Source organism: Hypanus sabinus, chromosome 2 (assembly GCF_030144855.1).
Source record: "Hypanus sabinus isolate sHypSab1 chromosome 2, sHypSab1.hap1, whole genome shotgun sequence".
NCBI lineage: Eukaryota > Metazoa > Chordata > Chondrichthyes > Myliobatiformes > Dasyatidae > Hypanus > Hypanus sabinus.
Genome location: NC_082707.1, coordinates 113,067,264 through 113,081,982, shown reverse-complemented (window position 1 = coordinate 113,081,982; position 14,719 = coordinate 113,067,264). Strand labels below are relative to the sequence as shown.

The window sequence follows — 14,719 nt, the reverse complement described above, 5'->3', positions numbered from 1 at the left end:
CTTTATCACTCACCCTACAAGTTAACCTTTAGGGAATCCTGCATGAGGATTCCCAAGTCCCTTTGCAACTCTGAATTTGGAATTTTCTCCGAGTTTACAAAATAGTCTGTGCCTTTATTCCTTCTAACGAAGTGCCTGACCATACACTTCCCTACGCTATATCCATCTGCCGCCTCTTTGCTCGTTCTCCCAATCCATCTAATTCCTTCTGCAGACTCCCTGCTTCTTCAGCCCTATCTGCCCTTCCAACTGTCTCCGTATTATCTGTAACCTTGGCCACAAATCCATCAATTCCGTCATCCACGGCATTGCCGTAAATCGTGAAAAGAGACAATCCCAATGCCAGCTCCTGTGGAACCCCATTCATCACCGGCAGGTAACCAGAGTAGGGACCCTTCATTCTGACTCTATGCCTCCTGCCAGTCAGCCAACCTTCAGTCCATGCTAGTAATCTTTCCTGTAATACCACGGGCTCTTATCTTGTTAAGCAGTCTCATTTGTCAAAGGCCTCCTGAAAATCCCAGTAAACAACATCCGCTGATTCTCTGTTGTCTACCCTGTCCGTCATTTCCTCGAAGAATTCCAACAGATTTTTCAGGCATGTTTGGAGGGAAATGGACAGTCAACATTTTAAATTGAGACCCTTCACCTGTGCATTTCAACACCGACTGTCCATTTCCCTCCACAGATGCTTCCTGTCCCAGTGAGTTCCTCCTGTCACCATTAATGTGAGGTGCAATCAAATAAACACGATAACATAATAATGTTATGTTACCCTGTAATATAGGGTAAATCGAACGCTATGCTTTATTCACAATAAAATGCATTACAGATTGTGAAAAATCATACTTGGCTACCTGTGCTTGAGTTCTACCTGTCTAAGCTTCTTGAGGAAGTGACGAAGGTGACCGATGAAGGTAGAGCTGTGGATGTTGTCTATGTGGGTTGTAGTAAGGCTTTGACAAGGTCGCTCATGGGAGACTCATCCAGATGCATGGGATTTGTGGTGAATTAACCATTTAGACTCAGAATTGACTTGCCTATGGAAGACAGAGAACATTGGTTGATGGGACCTAGCCTGGCTGGAGGTCTGTGACTGTGATAGGAATTAACTGTGTGAGCTAGACTTGCATGTGGACAGGTGATCAGCCCTGCTCAAAGCTTCTCTAAAACTAACCCTTTCCCCATTTTGCCATACAGTCGCATACCATGCACTCATCCATTTCAACACATACTCATGGTTTCAGTGTGTCCATTCATGGTTGTGAAGTGTAATTCCACACCCCATCAGTAAGAAGGTAGTGCTGTCAGCTCTCAGAGTTCCAGGTGGGGCTTTGATCTGACCTTGTCAGTGGTTTGTGACTCTGTTCAGCAGCTAAAATAGCAAATGAGCCCAGTGTCATGTCTTTGCTGTGTGTAACAGCTGTGCGCAATTGTTCTTTGTCACACTCAGCACTTTCTCATTGCTTTTCGGTAGGAGTTTAGATGGGGTGGGGTTTGTTAGGTGTGTTCAGGAAGGTTTCTTGTCACAATATTCAGATAAGCCTACAAGAGGAGAGACTGTACTTGATCTGGTATTGGAAGAGCATTTTGGAGTTAGTGATCATAATTCTATCTCCTTTGCAATAGCATTGAAGAGAGAAAGGAGCAGATAAGTTAGAAAAGCATTTACTTGGAGTAAGGGGAATTATGAGGCTATCAGGCAGGAACTTGGAAGCTTAAATTGGGAACAGATGTTCACAGGAAAAAGTATGGAAGAAATGTGGTAAATGTTCAGGGGATATTTGTGTGGAGTTCTGCATAGGTACATTCAAATGAGATAGGGAAGTTATGGTAGGATACAGGAACCGTGGTGTACAAAGGCTGTAATAAATCTAGTCAAGAAAAGAAAAGCGTAAAAAAGGTTCAGAGAGCTAGGTAATGTTAGAGATCTAGAAGATTATGAGGCTAATAGGAAGGAGCTTAAGAAGGAAATTAGGGGAGCCAGAAGGGGCCATGAGAAGGCCTTGGCAGGCAAGATTAAGGAAAACCCCAAGAAATTCTACAAGTACGTGAAGAGCAAGAGGATAAGATGTGAAAGAATAGGACCTATCAAGTGTGACAGTGGGAAAGTGTGTACGGAACCGGAGGAAATAGCAGAGGTACTTAATGAATACTTTACTTCAGTATTCACTATGGAAAAGGATCTTGGTGATTGTAGTGATGACTTGCAGCAGACTGAAAAGCTTGAGCATGTAGATATTAAGAAAGAGGATGTGCTGGAGCTTTTGGAAAGCATCAAGTTGGATAAGTCACCGGGACTGGATGAGATGTACCCCAGGCTACTGTGGGAGATGGGGGGAGGAGATTGCTGAGCCTCTGGCGATGATGTTTGAATCATCAAAGGGGACGGGAGAGATTCCGGAGGATTGGAGGGTTACAGATATTGTTCCCTTATTCAAGAAAGGAAGTAGGGATAGCCCAGGAAATTATAGACCAGTGAGTCTTACTTCAGTGGTTGGTAAGTTGATGGAGAAGATCCTGAGAGGCAGGATTTATGAACATTTGGAGAGGTATAATATGATTAGGAATAGTCAACATGGCTTTGTCAAGGGCAGGTCGTGCATGGAATGGCTGCTGGCAACAGTGGTGGAGGCGGATACGATAGGGTCATTTAAGAGACTTTTGAATAGGTACATGGAGCTTAGTAAAATAGAGGGCTATGTGTAGGCCTAGTAATTTCTAAGGTAGGGACATGTTCAGCACAACTTTGTGGTCTGAAGGGCCTGTATTGTGCTGTAGGTTTTCTATGTTTCTATGAAACAATAAGTTTCAGCAAATGTTGAGCCTAATTTCTTGTGAAGCCAGCAAGACCCTGTGGTAGGGCTCTGCATTTTCATGTTCGAATGTTTTCAGAATCACAGGCCTGTGGCTAATTACTCACTGAGCTGTGTCATAGCTGATTTCACATTGACGTTTCCAGTTGCAGCAGCCTTCCACTGAAGTGTTTCTTGTGTAAAGCCCACAAATACCGGAGGAACTCAGCAAATCAGGCAGCATCTACAAGCAATGTTCCGGGCCAAGACTCTTCATTGGGATTGGAAAGGGAGGGGGCAGAATTCAGCATAAGAAGGTGGGGAGAGGGGAGGGAGTATAAGACAGCAGGTGAGAGGTAAAGCCAGCTAAGGGGGAAGGTGGCTGGGTGGGCTGGTGGATGAAGTAAGTAGTTGGAGCTGTAGGTGGAAGAGGTAAAAGGACTAAAGCAAAAGGAATATTATAGGAGAGGACAGTGGACCACGGAAGAAAGGGAAGGAGGAGGGGAACCAGAGCAGGTTAGGAGAAGAGAAGGGATGGTAAAATGCAAAAAGGAAGAATGAAGGAGGGGAAGTAATTACGGAAATGAGAGAAATCCATTTGCATGCCTTCAGGTTGGAGGTTACCCAGACGGAGTATGAGATGTTGCTCCTCCACACTGAGTGTGGCCTCATTGTGACAGAAGAGGAGACCACATGTATTTTTAGTTGCTGATTAGGCTACAAAGCTAGAATGAGATTTTTGGAAGAGAGTGGAGTCGAGCATAATTGTGATTGGACAAGAAAGTGAAGCTGAACAACAGTCGATTCATTATATTGAAAGATGGACCCGTCTCAAAGATGCCCCACCTCAACTCCTACGTAGGCTTTTGGCCTGGGACGTGGGTACTGTTGGGACAATCTGTAACAGCAGTCTTTCCATCAGGCTTGCTGACACTACGACTATGTGACTGCATACAAGGGAAGGCCCAGCAAGGCTGGCAGACATATATCAAAGGAAACACAAGGATAGAACATCGAGCACAGCACAGAACAGGTCCTATGACCCACAAGGTTGTGTCAAACTAATGACATTACTAACCAAACTAACTATTGGCCCAACTAACCTAATCTCTTCTGCCTAGACCATGCCCATATTCTTCCTCCCGTTTTCTGCATATTCGTGTGCCTGTTGAAGAGCCTCTTAAACACCTCTATCAAATTTGCCTCTACCACCACTGGCAATGTGTTCACTCACTATTCTGAGTAGAAAATCTGTCCTATACACGTCTGAACTTAGAACTTAGCCCGCACCATAAATACATGCCCTTTGATATTAGATATTTCCTCAATCCTGGGAAAACGATACCAGATAACTACTCTATCTATGCTTCTCATAATCTTATAAACCCCTATGAAATTTCTCCTCATCATCAGCCTCTCCAGATGAAGCAAGCCAAGTTGTCCAGCCTCTCCTTGTAGCACATACATGGCTTCTAATCCAGGCAGCGTCCTGGTAAACCTCTTTTATATCCTCTACAAAGCCTCGTCATCCTTCTTATTATGGGAACTGAATGCAAAACTCTAAACGAGGTGTAACCAGAGTTTTAATAAGCTGCAACATAACTTCTCGACTCTTGAACTCAGTTCTTAAATTAATTAAGGCATGCATGCCATATGCTTTCTTTACCACCCATTCAACCATTCAGGGAGCTACTAACTTGGAGCCCAAGAACCCTCAACACTGTTAAGAGTCTTGCCATGAGCACTGTCCCTGGACGTTTCCCCCCCCCCCCCCCCAAACGTGTAACACTTCACATTTCTCCAGATTAAACTCCATTTGCCCTTTTTCCCACCCATATTTGCAACTGATCTACTTGAGTCCTGCTACTGGTTCTCATCCCAAAATGTTGACAGTTTATTCCACTCCATCGATGCTGCCTGTCTTGCTGAGTTCCTCCAGTATTCTGTGTGTGTTGCTCAAGATTCCCAACAACTTGTGTTTATGATCTATACCTGTCTGCATCCTTTGCCGGTCTTTTATGCCACCCACAACATCACCAATCTTCATATAATCTGGAAACCTATTAATCCACCCATCCATTTTTATATCAAGGTCATTTATATATATCCCAAACAACAGAAGTCCCATTAAAGATAGAAACATAGAAAACCTACAGCTCAATACAGGCCCTTCGGCCCACAAAGCTGAGCTGAACATGTCCTTATCTTAGAAATTGCCTAGGCTTACCCATAGCCCTCTATTTTTCTAAGCTCCATGTACCTGTCCAGGAGTCTCTTAAAAGATCCTTTCGTTTCTGCCTCCACCACTGTCGCCGGCAGCCCATTCTACGCACTCACCACTCTCTGCATAAAAAAACCTTGCCCCTGACATCTCCTCTATACCTACTTCCAAGCACTTTAAAACTGTGCCCTCTCTTGCTAGCCATTTCAGCCCTGGAAAAAGCCTCTGACTATCCACACGGTCAATGCCTCTCATCATCCTGTACACCTCTATCAGGTCACCTCTCATCCTCCATCACTCCAAGGAGAAAAGGCCAAGTTCACTCAACCTGTTTTCATAAAGCATGCTCCCCAATCCAGGCAACGTCCTTGTAAATCTCCTCTGCACCCTTTCTATGGTTTCCACATCCTTCGTGTAGTGAGGTGACCAGAATTGAGCACAGTACTCCAAGTGGGGTCTGACCAGGGTCCTATTTAGCTGTAACATTACCTCTCGGTTTTTAAACTCAATCCCACAGTTGATGAAGACCAATGAACTGTATGCCACCTTAACCACAGAGTCAACCTCCGTAGCAGATCACTGACCTGCCGTCTCAGAATGCCAGCCAGAATAAGTCCCATCAACTTGTATTAGCAAGCCGATTCACTGCAATCGCATAAAGTTATCAGAGGATCTGTCCTGTTCCTCAATGTCCCGGTGACTAGTTGGGAATTCTGTGGTATTATCCTTTCAGAGTGATTACACCTCTGAGGTCTATCCCGATGGACTCAGTGGATGAGACCTGCATTGTGTCTGCTCTGAATGCAGGTGTGACACAACACCCTTCTCCGTCTCCTCTCCCCCCCCACCCCCCCCCGGCAGTTTTACTTCTTTCTCATCTTTTCAAACGCACTGAAGCCCTGCAACAAATGGCAGGTATTTCTGGGAATAATACAGAAGGTGAAGGATCAGTTCATTCCAAAGAGGAAGAAAGATTCTAAGGGGAGTAAGGGGCAACCGTGGCTGACAAAGAAAGTCAAGGACAGTATAAAAATAAAAGAGAAAGAAGTATAACATAGCAAAGATGAGTGGGAAGCCAGAGAATTGGGAAGCTCTTAAAGAGCAACAGAAGATAACGAAAAAGGCAATACGGGGAGAAAAGATCAGGTACAAAGGTAGGCTAGCCAAGAATATAAAGGAGGATAGTAAAAGCTTCTTTAGGTATGTGACGAGGAAAAGATGAGTTAAGACCAAAGTTGGGCCCTTGAAGGCAGAAACGGGTGATTTTTTTTATGGGGAACAAGGAAATGGCAGTCGAGTTGAACAGGTACTTTGGATCTGTCTTCACTAGGGAAGACGCAGACAATCTCCCAGATGTAATAGTGGCCAGAGGACCTAGGGTAACGGAGGAACTGAAGGAAATTCACATTAGGCAAAAAATGGTGTTGGGTAGACTGATGGGACTGAAGGCTGATAAATCCCCAGGGCCTGATGGTCTGCATCCCAGGGTACTTAAGGAGGTGGCTCTAGAAATTGTGGATGCATTGGCAATCATTTTCCAATGTTCTATAGATTCAGGAACAGTTCCTGCTGATTGGAGGGTGGCTAATGTTATCCCGTTTTTAAGAAAGAAGGGAGAGAGAAAACAGGGAATTATAGACCAGTTAGCCTGACATCAGTGGTTGGGAAGATGCTGGAGTCAATCATAAAAGATGAAATAGCGGCACATTTGGGTAGCAGTAACAGGATCGGTCTGAGTCAGCATGGATCTACGAAGGGGAAATCATGCTTGACTAATCTTCTGGAATTTTTTGAGGATGTAACTATGAAAATGGACAAGGGAGAGCCAGTGAATGTAGTGTACCTGGACTTTCAGAAAGCCTTTGATAAGGTCCCACATAGGAGTTAAGTGGGCAAAACTACAGCATGTTATTGTGGGTAGTGTACTAACATGGATAGGAAATTGGTTGGCAGATAGGAAACAGAGTAGGGATTAACGGGTCCTTTTCAGAATGGCAGGCAGTAACTAGTGGGGTACCACAAGGCTCAGTGCTGGGACCACAGCTATTTACAATATACGTTAATGATTTAGATGAAGGGATTAAAAGTAACATTAGCAAATTTGCAGATGACACAAAGCTGGGTGGCAGTGTGAAATATGAGGGGGATGTTAGGAGAGTGCAGGGTGACTTAAGACAGGTTGGGTGAGTGGGCAGGTGCATGGCAGATGCAGTTTAATGTGGATAAATGTGAGGTTATCCACTTTGGTGGCAAGAACAGGAAGGCAGATTACTATCTGAGTGGTGTCAAGTTAGGAAAAGGGGAAGTACAACGAGATCTAGGTGTTCTTGTACATCAGTCACTGAAATAAGCATGCAAGTACAGCAGGCAGTGAAGAAAGCTAATGGCATGTTAGCCTTCATAACAAGGGGAGTTGAGTATAGGAGCAAAGAGGTCCTTCTGCAGTTGTACAGGGCCCTGGTGAGACCACACCTGGAGTATTGTGTGCAGTTTGGGTCTCCAAATTTGAGGAGGGACATTCTTGCTATTGAGGGAGTGCAGCACAGGTTCACGAGATTAATTCCTGGGATGGCGGGACTGTCGTATGTTGAAAGATTGGAGCGACTGGGCTTGTATACACTGGAATTTAGAAGGATGAGAGGGGATCTGATTGAAACATGAAAGATTATTAAGGGATTGAGAATGCTAGAGACAGGAAACATGTTCCCGATGTTGGGGAAGTCCGGAACCAAAGGCCACAGTTTAAGAATAAGGGGTAGGCCATTTAGAACGGAGTTCAGGAAGAACTTTTTCACCCAGAGAGTTGTGGATCTATGGAATGCTCTGCCTCAGAAGGCCGTGGAAGCCAATTCTCTGGATGCTTTCAAGAAAGAGTTAGATAGAGCAATTAAAGATAGCGGAGTCAAGGGATATGAGGAGAAGGCAGGAACGGGGTACTGATTGTGGATGATCAGCCATGATTACAGTGAATGGTGGTGCTAGCTCAAAGGGCTGAATGGCCTGCTCCTGCACCTATTGTCTATTGTCTAACATTAAGCATCCATTCTTGTCCCTCTCTCAACTAAGGCTGCTATGCTCAATGTCTCACACATAATATCAGTTGCATTAAAATCGACACACACTTAAACCACCCATCCCATCGACCATCCCACATCTTTGAACTGTGGGAGGAAACCCGAGCACCCGAAGGAAACCCTGGTGGTCACGGAGAGTGTACAGACTCCTTATGGACAGCGGCGGGAACTGAACCTGGGTCACCTGTACTGTGGATGCCCCACAGCTTGGTATGGCAGCTGCTCTCCTCAAGAAATATGTGAACACAGTCAACTTCATAACCTCTTTCTACACTTGCCACTGCCTTGGGAGCGTAGCCAATATAATCAAGGACCCCTCCCACCACAGATATCCTCTCCTCTCCCGCCTCCTATCTGGCAGACCAACTCATTCCAGGCTCAAGGACAGCTTCTATATAAGGATTTTGAACAGATCTTTTGTGTTTTCTCCTCACCCCTCCCTTTTCGCTGCAAAACACTTTTCTTCTCTACAGGTTTTCGCAGTTCTGATAAGTGACCCTGTCTACACATCCAGCTGCTTCAGGAAAGCAGCCTCTCCCACTCCTGTCAGTCTAACTTTTGTCCTGTTCAGTTGGGCAGAATATACAAAAGCCTGAAAGGATGCACCACCAGGCTCAAGGACAGCTTCTATTCTGCTGTTGCGAGACTCTTGTATGATAAAGGCAGACTCTTGGTCTCTCGGTCTACCCAGGCAAGGCCCTGCCACTGTATTTGTCGATCTGTACTCTGTAAATGTAGAAGCGTAGTTGTCAGCACAACACCTTTCAGTATAGGCAACCTGAGTTCAGTTCCTGCACATTCTCCCCGTGACTGTGTGGGTTTCATCCGGGTGCCCTGGTTTCCTCCTACAGTTACCGTTTGGTAGTTAATTAGTCATTGTAGATTGTCCCCTGATTAAGTTTGGATTAGATTGGGAGATTACTGGGCAGCACAGCCCCAAGGGCCAGAGGGCCTATTCCACACTGTATCGCAATAAATAAAGATAAATTCTGTTAGTTTTTTTCTTTTTTGACTCCTTCAATGTACTGTATATAGAATGATCTGACTTGATGGGCTTGCAAACAAAAGGTTTTCACTATATTTTGGTACAAATGACAATAATAAAAGTGTATCAATGCGTATAAATGTGGTGGCACAAATGAGGTTACTGTTCTGATGATTTCTCCTTGTCCTTTGTGGGATTGGGTGCCTGTCCTCACTTGGTTCATTCATCAGCTGGATGCCCTTCAACACTTGACCCTTTAGTGAGGGGCTGTAATTGCATCTGAGGGCAATGTCAGTGCTCTTATTGACTACAGAGGATCCGAGCAATTGATTTGGAGGCCACTCTATTCACCATAGCCACAGACAGCTGAGGAGGACAGGGCTTTACATATATTTAAGACAGATGTTGATAGATTCTTGATTGGTCAGGGAATGGAGGGATACGGGGAGAAGGCAGGAGATTGGGATTGAGAGGGAAAATGGATCAGCAAATTCTATGGGCCAAATGGCCTATTTCTTCTCCTATGTCTTAGGGACTTACAGGCCTTTTCTGCGATTGGGAATAATCAGTTGAAGGCAAACTCTTCATATTGTGTACATATTTGAATTAGATGTTCCTCAAGTGGGATGTGACGTGTTCTAATGAGCACTGGAGTGGTACAGCTAGTAGACCTACTGTCTCACACGTCCAACAACTGGGGTGTGACCATGGCTCCATGGAGTTCTTCCCAGTGCAGCTTTCTCCCACATCCAGAAGACATGCAGGCTGGTGGGTTAGTTACCCACTGTGGAGTGGTAGAATCTGGGGGTGAGGTGGGGTGCAGGTTAGTTGTTGGGCCTGTGGAGAGGACAGGTAACAGGGAAAGTTACTCAGAGAATGAGCTTGATCTGTGAGCTGGCATGGTCGAGGTGCTTTCTCTACATGTTGTATAGAAATAAGTTTCAATTCCAATTCAGACTGTTTGTAATGACGTGGGCACGGGGGTCTTGTATCTGATGACATGGGCACAGGGGTCTTGTATGTAATGATGTGGATGAGGGCAACTTGTTTTTAATGACGTGGACACGGGGGTCTTGTATGTAATGATGTGGACGAGGGCAACTTGTTTGTAATGACGTGGACACAGGGGTCTTGTATGTAATGATGTGGACGAGGGCAACTTGTTTGTAATGACGTGGACACAGGGGTCTTGTATGTAATGATGTGGATGAGGGCAACTTGTTTGTAATGACGTGGACACGGGGGTCTTGTATGTAATGATGTGGACGAGGGCAACTTGTTTGTAATGACGTGGACCCGGGGGTCTTGTATGTAATGATGTGACACAGGGGTCTTGTATGTAATGATGTGGACGAGGGCAACTTGTTTGTAATGACGTGGATGAGGGCAACTTGTTTGTAATGACGTGGACCCGGGGGTCTTGTATGTAATGATGTGGATGAGGGCAACTTGTTTGTAATGGCGTGGACCCGGGGGTCTTGTATGTAATGATGTGACACAGGGGTCTTGTATGTAATGATGTGGACGAGGGCAACTTGTTTGTAATGATGTGGACGAGGGCAACTTGTTTGTAATGACGTGGACCCGGGGGTCTTGTATGTAATGATGTGGACGAGGGCAACTTGTTTGTAATGACGTGGACCCGGGGGTCTTGTATGTAATGATGTGACACAGGGGTCTTGTATGTAATGATGTGGACAAGGGCAACTTGTTTGTAATGATGTGGACCTGGGGGTCTTGTATGTAATGATGTGGACTCCGGGGTCTTGTATGTAATGATGTGGATGAGGGCAACTTGTTTGTAATGACGTGGACACGGGGGTCTTGTATGTAATGATGTGGACGAGGGCAACTTGTTTGTAATGGCGTGGACACAGGGGTCTTGTATGTAATGATGTGGATGAGGGCAACTTGTTTGTAATGATGTGGACACAGGGGTCTTGTATGTAATGATGTGGATGAGGGCAACTTGTTTGTAATGACGTGGACCCGGGGGTCTTGTATGTAATGATGTGGACTCCGGGGTCTTGTATGTAATGATGTGGATGAGGGCAACTTGTTTGTAATGACGTGGACACGGGGGTCTTGTAAGTAATGATGTGGACACAGGGGTCTTGTATGTAATGATGTGGACAAGGGAACTTGTTTGTAATGACATGGACGTGGACGTCTTGTATGTAATGACATGGACGTAGGAATCTTGTATGTAATAATGCAGACGAGGGCAACTTGTTTGTAATGACGTGGACACGGGGGTCTTGTATGTAATGATGTAGATGAGGGCAACTTGTTTGTAATGACGTGGACACGGGGGTCTTGTATGGAATGATGTGGACGAGGGCAACTTGTTTGTAATGACGTGGACACGGGGGTCTTGTAAGTAATGATGTGGACACGGGTCTTGTATGTAATGATGTGGACAAGGGCAACTTGTTTGTAATGACATGGACGTGGACGTCTTGTATGTAATGACATGGATGTAGGGATCTTGTATGTAATAATGCAGACGAGGGCATCTTGTATGTAATGACATGGACGCAGGGATCTTGTATGTAATGATGTGGACACGGGTCTTATATGTAATGATGTGGACACAGGGATCTTGTATATAATGATGTGGATGAGGGTAACTTGTTTGTAATGACATGGACACGAGTATCTCATTTGTGATGACATGGACGTGGACGTCTTGTATGTAATGACATGGACGTAGGGATTTTGTATGTAATGATGCAGACGAGGGCATCTTGTATGTAATGACATGGACGCAGGGATCTTGTATGTAATGATGCAGACGAGGGCATCTTGTATGTAAAGACATGGACGCAGGGATCTTGTATGTAATGATGTGGACACAGGGATCTTGTATATAATGATGTGGATGAGGGTAACTTGTTTGTAATGATGTGGACATGGGGGTCTAGTATGGAATGATGTGGACGAGGGCAACTTGTATGTAATGATGTGGACACAGGGATCTTGTATATAATGATGTGGACGAGGGCAACTTGTATGTAATGACGTGGATGCTGGCATCTTGTATATAATGATGTGGATGAGGGTAACTTGTTTGTAATGACATGGACACGAGCATCTCTTTTGTGATGACATGGATGTGGATGTCTTGTATGTAATGACATGGACGTAGGGATCTTGTATGTAATGATGCAGACGAGGACATCTTGTATGTAATGACATGGACGCAGGGATCTCGTATGTAATGATGCAGAGGAGGGCATCTTGTATGTAATGACATGGACTCAGGGATCTCGTATGTAATGTTGCAGACGAGGACATCTTGTATGTAGTGATGTGAACACGGGCACTTTGTAGTCATTATCCTACGCTTGGAAAGCCTTCTGTAGCATGAGTCAAGTTGTCAGCCAACCCAACTCTGATTTTTTTCAATGATGCATGAAGGCTGTATTTATCAGTGAAGACAGAAAACCTTGCATCCAAACGGTCCTTCGAGGAAGAGGTTGCTCAGCATTCAGTGCTCTAGGCTGATGTCTGTAATCTTGCCGTGAAAGTCCCTGATTTAGCCTTCAAGGTGAGAGTGGTATTTGTATGGATGGTCTGTTGCCTCTGCATTGGAGTCTGATGAGTGCATCCTCCATGGAAACTGGTCAGATAGAATCAAACTGCACACGCAGTTCCATTCTATATAATGGCTGTGTTGTTATGAGCTGACATATGAACTGACTGTGGTAAGAGCCCGCTGCTACATAGTCCAGTTTGTAGGTGTGAGTCATTTTAATTTTAGGCTGGTGATGTTTTCTGTAGGTCTTTGTTAGTGATCTGAAGCTTGAGCATTTCAGCCTACGAATACAGAGTTAGTGTAACCCTGGGCCCTAATTGCAGTAATGCATGTTACAACTTGTGTGGGTTCTCACTAACCAAGTTAGTGTAACCCTGGGCCCTAATTGCAGTAATGCATGTTACAACTTGTGTGGGTTCTCACTAACCAAGTTAGTGTAACCCTGGGCCCTAATTGCAGTAATGCATGTTACAACTTGTGTGGGTTCTCACTAACCAAGTTAGTGTAACCCTGGACCCTAATTGCAGTAAGTAATGCATTGCATGCCACATCTTGTGTAGGATTCTCACCTTATTTTTTTCCCAGTCTGAAAGTCTGATAATAAGAAGCAACAGACCAAAGGTGTTCGGATTGAAACAGCAGCTTTTACACTCCTCTCTGATTATATAAAAATACAGACAGTTAAAATGCATCACAAAAAGAAACTCTTCATTTACAAGGGTAAATTTTATTTGAAGAAGCTCTCCTGAAATAGCTTTATCTTTTATGAAATAGTTAGCCAGTCAGACTTTGATATATATGTAGGAAATTGAAAGAATTCTTGACTTCCTTCAAACAGTCTCCACACTATAGAAAGCTTATAAAAGACTGCAGATTCTGGAGTTTGGTGCAAGAAATAAGATGCAGGAGGAACTGAGCAAGTCTAGGTGCATTTCGGGGAGCAAAAGGAGTAGTTGACATTTTGGTTTGAGACTGAGAGAGAGCCAGTCTAAAGAGGTGAAGGGAGAGTGGAAATAGTGACAGAGGCTGTGGATGATGGAACCTGATAGGAGAGGAAGGTGGAGGGGGCAGCTGGGATCAGTGGAGGGAGTGTGTGGGCAGATGGAGTAGGTGGAGAAGAGGAATGAGTAATATCTGCATATGGTGTGTTGCTGGAGGAAGGATATGACAGTACTGGCGAGAGTGCAGAGGAGATCCACCGAGCTGTTGCCTGGATTTAGTTCTGAGGGGGATAATGAATAGACTGCTTGTTTTTCCTGCAGTGAAAGAAGTTAAGACATGCTAGATTATGAGCATAAAGAAGAGAAAATCGGCTGATGCTGGAAATCCAAGCAACAAATCCTGCCAGGCAAAGAGTACAGTCAATGTTTCAGGCTGAGGTCTGGGGGTAGACGGGGTAGATGATCATTCTTTTTTTCCCATGGTAAGGGTATCAGGTTCAATGTGGGGTGGGGAAGTTATAAATGGTATCTTGCCGAATGTGGGTCTACCGGTTCCCCTCCCCACAGGCAGTAATGAGAAGAGAGCATGTCACAGGTGGTGAGAGTCCTTAATGATGGACACCACCTTCTTGGGGATGCCCTCATTGGTGGAGAGGATTGTGTCCGTGATGCAGGTGAATGTATCTGTAACTCTTGTGACCCTGCACGTCGGAGCCTCTGTACCAGGTTCTGTACATCTGTAGGAATTTGCAAGCCTTTGTCGCATCTCAATCTCTTTCATTGATGTGTTGGGTGTATATAGCGTCACAGTGTATCTTTAAATTCTTCCAGTCTTTAAATGAATTTCAAAATGCCTTCTGCTTTTTACAATCTCCACATCACTGAGGGTTTTCAGTATTAACCTTTAGAAGTACATTTTTCAGTACTAGCAGCATTTAATGATTTTGGTACCAATACTCAAATGGATTCTTGTACTCTACCTCCAGTATTTCAGTATCCTTAATGCTTTGAATTTATCAGCTCAGTTTCCTTCCACTGCTGGCATGCACCTACTGAAACTTCAGCTGTCCCACTCAAAATCTGCTCTACGTTAAATTTGAGTACAAAAATCTGTAAGTTAATTGCTTTTTAAAAAAAATATTAATTCAAAGGATGTGGGCTTTGC

General features: G+C 44.5%; 1 protein-coding gene across 8 annotated transcripts in view; it reads left to right on the top strand.

The window, feature by feature from the left end:
- The window catches only part of LOC132382365 (zinc finger protein DPF3-like), a 207,308-nt gene that overhangs the window by 126,916 nt on the left and 65,673 nt on the right, over positions 1–14,719 (top strand). The gene's annotated exons all lie outside the window — the stretch shown is intronic.